Below are 7,520 nucleotides of genomic sequence, written 5' to 3'. Positions count from 1 at the left end.
ACTGGCCGGTAGTGGTGAGTACCTTTTACTCTTTCTTGATTTGATTTTGAGAATTACGACGAAAAATCATCGATTAGTGAGAGCTATTTGTCTTTGCAGGAGGTCGAGGCGGCGGGCATCGAGCCCCCAGTGTACCCCGAGACCCTCGAGTACACTGACGCGACTGGGAGGACGACGATCTCCGAGCTGCGTGACTTTGACGTAGCTGTGACGGATGCTGGCCTAGACGACTGGCAGCATCTGATTCGGAGGGTGAGCTTCTAGCTTGTATAACTTTCGTGTAGGAACACATTTGATTGAGCTTGTTCAATTTGCTGAGAATTTCCTTTGAAAATGCAGGCCGCGCCGTCCCGGTTCGTGGCACTATGGAGGGTGGCCAACCGGCTGCGAGCTACTGCCATCAAGGCACTCGTCGGTGGTCGAGGTCGTCAGGTATGAACCTTATTTGATTTTTTTGATTTTTGATTTCCAATTTTGCTTGAATCGATTGACATGAGCCAATTTATTGTTGTTTACAGGGTGACCGCGAGCTGGAGCGAGAGTTGACCTAGTCTCGGGAGGAGACAGCTCGCGTGTTGAGGGAGCTCGAGGTTCGGGATGCCGAGATCGCTGCTCTTGTGGCGAGAGTTGCAGAGTTGGAGGGCGCCCAACAGTAGTTTTGTGTAGTTTTGTAGACTCGTACATTTGGACATTTTGATTTTGAACATTTTTGGACTTTGCTTGGGGCGCAAGCCCCCAGTTTGCTTGTACATTTGCTTTGTTTGGTGTATATATGACGGCCTGAGTGCCTTTGCTGTTGGGTTGTGTTGCTTGTATCTGCAGGTTAGTTATGAACAGGTTTGGTAGATAACGGTTTACGCCGTCATGCTGCCGAAATTTACATAGAAATCACGCAAAACATACATTTTTATATACATATGGCCTTAATTAGCGCAAAATGAGACTCAAAAGAATGCAAAAATTTTGCCGGAAATGACCGGACGGTAAGGAGGGTTACCCCCTAAAAAAAAGAAAAAGATAAATCTATAAGTTAGAAAATGTAGAAGTGAAATGCTGAAATTCGTTAAAAACAAATGAAAATTATTTCCCAAAAAGAAAATGAATGAAAATTATTTCCTAAAAAAGAAAATGAAAATTATTTCCTAAAGAAGAAAATGAAAATTAAGTGTGATGAAATGGCGAAGGTGTCGATGTCGCCTCGAAATGCGTGCCCGCGAATTTAGGAAACCTCAAACATGGTAATCTTCTCGTATTTACCAAAATAAAACCCCATAGGAATAGGAAATCATTCGTTATAGAATTAGGAAAGATCCAACGCGGAAATCACGAAGTGAGATCGGGGAAGAGGCGCAGATGAGTCTGCGTCCCTTGAAGAGGCGCAAAGCAGTCTTTGCGCCTGTTCCTGCCGGTCCGTTCTGACGGATTTTTGGAAACAGCAATTAGTATAAATAGAAGCGTCGATGGAGCTTTAATTCTCATAAATCTTCCGTCTCTTCTTCGTCTATTCACATAAAACTCTCAAAATAAATCTTCAAAAGAAAATTGTCATTATGAATACTTTGGAGATCCGCTTGAAGGAATGGACCAATGAATTTTCAAATATCGAGAAGCACGATATGGGCTCTTATAACTTTGGATCGTTGTTGAGTTTGAAACTCATCAAGGTTGTAAAACCGTTCTTGGATGCTTGCCTTGATTATTGGGACCCGAATTATCATGTTTTCCCGTTCCCAGGAGGTGACATTTGTCCTTTTCCTGAAGAAATTGTTGCTATTGGTGGGTGGGACCCCGAACATTTACCTGCCATTCCTTCCGCTTCGCAAGGGTATAAGAGCAAATTCAGAGACTTGCTTGGACTGACCAGACTTGAGGTGGATCGTCTAGTTACCCCGAAAGGCGTGAGAATGTTGGATTTTGTGGACCGATTCATCAACAGGGCCGACCCTACTGTTTCTCATGTTGCTAGGAGGAGGGCATTTGGCTTTTGTTTGTTGCATGTGTATGTCTTCCAAGGACATGTTGACGAAGACTTGAGAGGTGATCCTCGTCTTTTAGGCCTTATTGAGCAAATGGAGCTGCGCAGGAGCCCAGCTTGCTTATGCTTACGAGAGATTATTTTGGGCTTGGATAATAGGAAATCTAACCGCGATCTGCCGTTCTTGGGGAGTCCCGTCATTTTGCAGGTAAAAGACACTTTTTTTGTTTTGTTTTGTTTTTTTTTTGTGTTCGTTTTTTTTTTGTGTTCGTTTTTTTTTTGTTTTTTTTTGTTCGTTTTTTTGTTCGTTTTTTTGTTTTTTTTTTTGATGTCTAATACCTGCTTTTGGTAGGTTTGGCTTATGGAACGGCTCCGATTGATCGAGCTCCCAATTCATGCACTTTCCTATCATTCTCGTTCGATTGCGATGAGGACGCGGTTGTACATGGTGGACTTTACCCGGGTCTGCGATTATTGGAAGAATAAGCTGAAGAGTGATGATGGTCCGTTGATCAGGTGGGTCGTACCGTGGTGGCATCTCAAGTCTGTCACTGGAGTGTCTTCTTTGGATCCCACTAGGTCTGTGCGCATTCCTGGATTGGAGTTTATGGTATGCATCTTTTCGGAAAGACTGATGAGGCAAGTTGGGCTGAAGCAGACGATCCCGAGGCTTGACACCGTCCCGCAGACTGCTATGGCACTTACTACAGAGAGCCGAAGAGAGTGGGCTATTAAATGGGCCCAAAGAAACATGTGGTTCTTAAGCTTCTCCGCCAATGCTTTATGGGTGTCGGATTCTTATCTGAGGTGGAGAAAGGCTGCAACTCCGGAAGAGCGCGAGAGACTGAGGAAACGCGAGCCTGTTGACTACAAGGTGCGCGAGGGAGAGAAAGAGAAGGAGAAGCACCTGACGGAGGGAGAAGAAGAAGCCGGTTTTCAGGTCATTCATCCTTCGAAGAAATCAAAGACTACTCCTGTCGCAGAAATGGTGATTGGCAAGAAAGGAAAAGCTAGACCTCGAGAAAGACCGTTGGTGATTAGGTCTGAAGTGGTGCAAGAGCGTCCGGCTCGAGGTCGTGACAAGAAATATGACAAGAATGACAAGGGCAAAGGGAAGATGGAGGAATAGCCCGAGTCTTTACTTATTATTATTTGGTTATTATTATTATTGTTGTTGTAATAAAAGGAGGGATTTTTAGAATCCTAGCCTATTCTATTTTTATTATGTAACGTACTATTATTATTTAGGAAACGAATGAAATAAAAGGTTAAATGGTTATGAAACCGTTGGGATTTTCTACTTATTATTCTTGTCGAATTTCAAATGCAATGCAAATGTCCTTCTATTTACATTTTAGATATAATGGGTTGAATTCTGTGAAGGATTGCCTACGTATTCACTTGAAAAGCGAAATCAAACCCTTGCGCGTAGTTCGAGTAAATGTAAAAGAATAATTGTTCGAAGCAAGAGCTTGTGATGAACATAGAAAACAAGCATGAGCTTTTGCTTACTCTGGAGGTGCGAATTTAGTTTGTTTGATGATATGAGGATGACAAACTTGTCAAAATGCAAGAGCACAGTGACATTTGGCTTATTTCAGCTTGGTCAGGGGCCGTTTATTTAGTGCCACAAGAGCGACACGTGGGGTTACGCGAGGCGCGTTTTTGTTCCTATTCTAGGCATAGTACCGTTTCAGTTGGTCAAGGTTTGTGGGGTTTGAAAACTCGTTCCCATCTAGGTCTGTGATTCTAACCGCACCCCCTGGGAGTATGGATTTGACTAGAAATGGTCCGGCCCAATTAGGTTTGAATTTTCCCCTTGGATCAACAGGTAAAAGAGCTCTAACCGATTTGAGTACTAAGTCTCCTTCTTTGATGTTTCTTGGCCTAACCCTTTTGTTGAAAGCCCGTTTGATACGTGCTTGATATGTTTGGACATTGTGTAAGGCGCGTAGCCTACGCTCATCCAGGAGGATGAGTTCTTCATATCTATCCCTCTTCCAATCGGCCTCCGGGATTTGACTTTCTAGTAGAATACGCAGGGATGGTATTTCTAGCTCGACTGGTTGTACAGCTTCCATGCCGTAGGTCAAATAGAAAGGAGTAGCCCCATGGGCGTCCCCGACGATGTACGGTATCCCCATAAGGCAAAGGGTATCTTGCTTGGCCAATCTCTATAGTTGTCAATCATTTTCTTGAGAATTGTGACAACATTCTTGTTTGCCGCCTCTACCGCGCCGTTAGTCTGTGGTCTATAGGGCGAAGAGTGGTGATGCTTAATCTTGTATTTGGCTAGCAATTGCTCGGTTTCAGCTTGGAAGTGTGACCCATTATCGCTAATGATCTCATGTGGGCAACCATATCGACAGATGATGTTGTTTTGTATGAATTTTGCCACATTTTTAACCGTAAGACCAGTGTAGGAAGCCGCTTCTACCCATTTGGTAAAATAGTCGATTGCCACTAGAATGAAACAGTGACCTCCTGTTCCGGCTGGGGTTATCTTTCCGATTATGTCAATTCCCCATGCAGAAAATGGCCAAGGAGATATCATTGTGTAGAGCAACAAAGGAGGGACATGTTGTACATTCCCGAAGATTTGACAATTGTGGCAATGTCTTACGTATTTGATGCAATCAGACTCCATTGTGGTCCAATAATATCCCAGACGTGTGATTTTCTTTGCCATCATAGGCCCACTCATGTGAGGACCGCATTCTCCGTCGTGGACTTCTTCCATCACCTTTCGTGCCTGTGAATGATCAAGGCAACGTAGGACTACACCAAGAGGTGTTCTTTTGTATAATTCTCCTTGCATGAGAACGTATTGGGAAGCTAATAGGCGTATAGCACGTTGTCCCCTCTTGTCCATATCCGGTGGATAGATACCATTAAGCTTAAAATTCAGGATTGCTTGGAACTAGGGTTCCTGTGCGATTTCCTCTTCATCGGTGATTTGGTGGACATAAGCCGGCTCTGACCGTCGTTCGATGCACAAAGGCATTTCCATCATGTGGTCTGGCATATTTATCAAAGATGCAAGTTTCGCAAGAGCGTCTGCAAATTGATTTTCCTCCCGAGGTAGGTGTAGGTAGGTTACGTGATCAAAGAATTGAGCGACTTGGTCTATCCTAGCCTGCTTCGGATTTTCCAAGATCCTGTAACTTGGTTGATGATCAGTGATGAATCCCCATGTACTCGGAGGTTTTTAATGCCTAAGCTTACTGCCGCTTGCAGTCCAATGAGACAAGCTTCATATTCTGCAGCGTTGTTTGTCACCTCGAAGTCGAGTTTGACAGCAATCGGTGTATGCTCACCTTCAGGAGAAATGAGCAACACTCCTATTCCGAATCCTCTTAAGTTTGATGTTCCATCAAAGTATAGGTCCCAGGAGTCTACATTAGTTTGAAGTATATCCTCGTCGGGAAATGACCAAGTATCTATGGTTTGTGCGTCATTGATAGGATTTTCTGCGAAGAATTCGGCGACGGCGCGACCTTTTATAACTTTCAATGGTACGTATTTAAGGTCGAATTCTGAGAGCATCAGAGTCCATCTTGCCAGACGTCCGTTGAGGACGGGTTTCTCGAAAAGGTATTTGACTGGATCCATTTTGGAGTGTATCTTGACGGAATAGCTAAGCATGTAATGACGTAGCTTCTTCGTTGCCCACACAAGAGCGAGGCATGTCTTTTCGAGTTGGGAGTATTTGCACTCGTACTCCAAGAACTTCTTGCTAAGATAGCAGATAGCTCTTTCTTCACTTCCTACGGTTTGAGCTAGCATGGCACCCATGGCGGTTTCAGTTACTGTGAGATATAAACCAAGAGGTTGATCTCGTTGTGGCGGCATGAGCACTGGTGGTTTAGCCAATATCTCCTTGATTCGATCGAATGCTTTTTGACAATCGTCATCCCACATGGTGTGGTCTGTTTTCTTGAGTTTCTTGAAGATAGGCTCACAAATCATCGTAAGTTTTGATATGAATCGGCTTATGTCTTTGCACTTTTCCCGAATCCTCCTCGACTTCTTTTTTCTCGTTTGAGGTTGTGGCATTTCGATTAGAGCCTTGATTTTGGAAGGATCTATTTCTATACCCCGTTGGCTAACAACGTATCCTAGGAGTTTGCCAGATGTTACCCCAAATGTGCATTTCTGAGGATTGAGTCTCATGTTGTACTTTCGTAGCCTTGCGAAGAACTTGCGAAGGTTCGCAATATGTCCCTCTCTTTCCTTGGATTTGACGATCATGTCATCTACGTATACCTCAACTTCTTTGTGCATCATGTCATGTAGGAGTGTAGTTGCGGTGCGTTGATATGTAGCTCCGGCGTTGATCAATCCGAACGGCATTACTGTATAGCAATAGGTTCCCCATTGGGTGATAAATGCGGTCTTATGCATATCTTCCATGGCCATCTTGATCTGGTTATAACCCGCATATCCATCCATGAAGGATAGTAATGCGTGGTCGGCAGTATTGTCCACTAATATGTCAATGTGTGGTAGAGGAAAGTCATCTTTCGGACTCGCTTTGTTCAAGTCCCTAAAGTCGACGCAAACACGGATTCTCCCATCCTTTTTGGGTACGGGTACTATGTTAGCTACCCAGTCAGAATACTCGGAAACTTTGATGAACCCGGCTTTGAATTGCTTGTCCACTTCTTCCTTAATCTTTAGAGCCCACTCTATTCTCATTCGTCGAAGCTTCTGTTTCACAGGTTTGAAACCTGGCTTAATCGGAATCCTATGTTCGGCAATATCCCTGTCGATCCCTGGCATGTCTTTGTAGGACCAAGCGAAAACGTCTTTGAATTCATTTAGGAGGTCTATGAAATCGACCCTTTCGGTAGAGCTCAAGGTAGTCCCTATCCTAAGTTCTTTGGGTTCTAGTTCGGTTCCTACATTGATGGGTTCGGTGTCCTCTATTACTGGTCCCCCTTCCCCTTCCTGTAGTATTTCTTTGGCTACGTAGAGAGGTAGTTCGATTGAGTCTGGGTCTTGGTCATCCTCAGTATCATCGTAAACAGAATTGCACTCAAGATAACACAAAGAGTAAGCAGAACCTGATTTATTCATATTAAGATTTGAGTAAAGTTGAAACAAGAAGCCAACTGATCCATGGTCAGTGGCGGCAAAGGGACAGTGGTTGGGGCATTTCCCGAACTACTGTGACTACTCGAGGCTAAGCTAGGAGAAACGAAGGGAGTGGGGTTGACAACAGGAGTGGACTCTCTAATGACTTCTCTATACTCCGACTCTGACTCCGACTCCGACTCGAACTCATCGTCTTCTGGTTCTCCTTTAAACATCTCTCCTTCTCCAGTGGTGAGCTTGAAGAGTCTTCCTTGATTGTTGGTCCATTTGATCGATTTTCTCCATCCTTTCTGCTGCTTCGCGTCGGTTTCTGTGATCAACGCGGTGGGGTTGAAGCGATCGTCTTGAAGTATCATAGTAATGATCTCGTCCTGCGCGGCTCTTACGAATCGATCTTCTCCAAACAATAGGCTAACAGCTTGTTCGTCTAAGCAAGGTGCTTGACGGG

The sequence above is a fragment of the Silene latifolia genome, chromosome X, assembly GCF_048544455.1.
Source record: "Silene latifolia isolate original U9 population chromosome X, ASM4854445v1, whole genome shotgun sequence".
NCBI lineage: Eukaryota > Viridiplantae > Streptophyta > Magnoliopsida > Caryophyllales > Caryophyllaceae > Silene > Silene latifolia.
The sequence above is the reverse complement of the archived record's forward strand: the minus strand, read 5'-3'. Positions refer to the sequence as shown.